This window comes from Oryzias melastigma, linkage group LG17 (assembly GCF_002922805.2).
Source record: "Oryzias melastigma strain HK-1 linkage group LG17, ASM292280v2, whole genome shotgun sequence".
NCBI lineage: Eukaryota > Metazoa > Chordata > Actinopteri > Beloniformes > Adrianichthyidae > Oryzias > Oryzias melastigma.
In genome coordinates, this window is record NC_050528.1 from 31155564 (window position 1) to 31156124 (window position 561).

Below are 561 nucleotides of genomic sequence, written 5' to 3' on the forward strand. Positions count from 1 at the left end.
AAGGGGCGGGCTGAGTGAGGGAGGTGTGGTTTGGACCGTTAGCTTGAAGTAACGGCGTCAACCGAACAAAGTGATGCCAGAATCTCCACAGAACTTTCTGTTGAGGATTTTTCTCCTTCACCTCTCCTGAGGCATGCGCTCATGGTCCAGACTGACGCTAGCATCATCGCTAATAAAAGCTAACGTATCCTAACAAATAATGTAGTTAACGTAAAAGCAAACAGTCGTGAATGAAATGTTCATTACAAATCCATCACCAGGGAAGAGTTCACTGGATTCAGCTCCTTTTGCACTAAACCACTGCTGTCTAACTTCCAAGTCCACTAGAAAGTTGTTCAAGTCAGTAGATTATTGAGAACTGAAGCCAAAACACCTACGAGCCATGCTAAAGCTAACACAATAAAGCTAACACAATAATGACCGACCGTTACAGATTCAAAGCTGCAGAGCATGCAACTTCTGAAATGATGTCAGACTTGCACCAGTTTACCAATCACAAAATGCTGCTGTAATACCTCGTTTCAACCTGTAGGGGCAGCGCACAGACCGTTTTAGACTAAT